This window comes from Pagrus pagrus (genome assembly GCF_965226575.1).
Source record: "Pagrus pagrus genome assembly, chromosome: 22".
In the NCBI taxonomy this organism is placed as follows: Eukaryota; Metazoa; Chordata; class Actinopteri; order Spariformes; family Sparidae; genus Pagrus; species Pagrus pagrus.
In genome coordinates this window covers 4,905,785-4,908,284 of record NC_140204.1, presented here as the reverse complement: position 1 = coordinate 4,908,284, position 2,500 = coordinate 4,905,785, and positions in this window count along the sequence as shown.

The following is a 2,500-nucleotide window of genomic DNA, read 5'->3' as shown; positions in this document are numbered from 1 at the left end:
CCTCTCTCTGTCTGAGTGCATGCTGAGAGTGAGCGTGGTGAGTGTGTCGTGGGGAGTTTTCTGACTCTTTGTTTGTTTGTTTGTTTGTTTGTTTGTTTGTTTGTTTGCTTTTCTTTCCTCTTGTTTGACATTCAGTGTAGTTGTTGTTGTTGTTGTGTTGTTTGGAGGAGTTTGTGTGTTTGTGGAGGCAGCGTGGCTGCTCAGCATGGCTGCAGCTGGAGCCTCCGGCTTGCACAAGCTGACGCGCCGACACGCCGTCAAACTGTCTCCGGCTGTCGGCTGCTCAGTGGAGGAGTGCAGCCTGGCTGTAGGTGAGATTGTGGGATATGAAAGTGTGAAGTCCGCGTCCAGAATGAACAGCGCTGTGGTGGTGTTTCTGGACAGTACGGACAAAGTCAATCAGCTGCTGGAGAGCGGAATAGTGTTAAAAGGTACTTTCACCCCCGTGTCGTCACTAGTTAATCCTGCGAAGAAGGTAATTATTTCTAATGTGCCCCCGTTCCTGAAGAATGAGCTGTTAGAGAAGGAGCTGGCGAGGCACGGACAGCTGGTGTCCCCCGTGAAGATGATCCCCATCAGCTGCAAGTCTCCTCATCTGAAACATGTTGTGTCTTTCAGGAGACAAGTTTTTATGGTCCTTAAAAAGAGCGATGAGGAGCTGAACTTAGTGTTCAGATTTAGAGTCGATGACTATGATTATATTGTGCATGTGACCTCAGACACAATGAAGTGTTTCGGGTGTGGAGCTGAGGGGCACTTGATCCGTTCGTGCCCGGAGAGAGCCGGAGGAGGCCGGTCAGCTGCTCCTGCAGCGGAGCCGCCGCCTGTCGGAGCCGGCAGCGGAGCCTCTGTACCGGCCGAGCCGCAGGGGAACACGCAGGGTCCTCAGGGGGAAGACAGGGCTGACAGTGATCAGGAGGGCGAGGTCGTGGAGGGTCCGACGAGGCAGGAAGCTGAGCAGACAGTAGCAGAGCAGCAGGTATATATCGGTCACACCGCGACCCGAGTGGCGGAGTCGGTGTTGTATGACGAGGAAGTTATGATTGATGATGATGTTTCTCAACTGGCAACCAAGAGAAAAAGTCCGGAAAGTAAACCAAACAGTGAGCAGGTTGCTAAAATGTCAAAGACGACCCCAGCCTGCTCCTCCTCTCAGCCAGAGGACAGTCAGGTGAGCACACAGGACAGTGTAGGTGACGTCACTGGGGGCTCACAGCGGGAGGTGCAGAGTGTTTACTCCTTCACCAGGATCCGCTCGTTTCTACAGGACACCAAGGGGATGAGACTAGTTAAAGTGGAGGACTTCTTCCCAGACCTACAGCTGTTCCTTGACTCAGTCAAATATTTTTCAAAAAACGCAGGATGCTCCGGCCAGCAGGCGTTTACTGACCAAGAGGTGTTTCGCCTTAAAAAACTGGTGTTAAGAGTTCGGTCTCAGATTGCTCATGATTAAGTTTTTACTGTTGTCCTCCCTTCTCTGTGTGGTCCTCTCTGACTTGTTTAGATGCAGCCTTTTCATCACAATGTGTAACATAAAGCTGGGCTCTTTGAACATTAACGGCGCCAGGGAGGACGTCAAGAGAGCTTCTCTTTTCAGTCTGTTCACAGTTAGAAAGCTAGATGTAGTTTTTCTGCAAGAGACACACAGCACAGCTGAGAATGAAGCTGCATGGAGGAGGGAGTGGGACGGGGAGGTCTTCCTCAGCCATAGGAGCAGTAACAGTGGAGGAGTTGCTGTCCTGTTTTCTAGAGGTTTTTTACCCACTTCTTGTGTTGCTGAGGACATTATTGAGGGTCGCTTGTTGAAAATACAAGCTGTATTTGAAAATGTGAAAATGACCTTCATTAATGTGTACGCTCCAACCGTAGGCACAGAAAGGGTTGTTTTTTTAGACATTTTAAACACTGTTGTTAACAACTGTAGTGGTGAAGGTTACATGTTCCTGGGTGGCGATTTTAATTGTACTGCAAATGCAACTCTAGACAGGAACCATCCAGAACCACATGGAGCCTCCAAGAGCTGTCTGGTTAAGTTAATTGAGACCAATAATTTATGTGACACTTGGAGGCATTTTCACCCCGCTCAGCGCCAGTATACTTGGGTTCATGCTAAAGACAACTCTTTATCTATGGCCAGGCTTGATAGAGTTTACTGCTGCAAACATCAGACCAATGTGCTTCAGAGTTGCTCCATACACCCAGTAGGTATTTCAGATCACTCTCTCGTTCAGGTTTCCATTTTCGTTAAAAATGTCAAATGTAGCAGTGCCTATTGGCATTTCAATGTGGCTTTGCTTTCAGATACTGTTTTTAGGAACGCTTTTGTTTTGTTCTGGAAAAACTATACAGAGACGAAATCTGAGTACAGTTCGTTACAACAGTGGTGGGATATAGGGAAGGGTAAGATAAAACATCTGTGCCTACAGTACACTCTCAATGTCACAAGGGACATGACCAGGTCTATGAAAGCTCTGGAGAGAGAAATAGTGGAGCTGCAGGA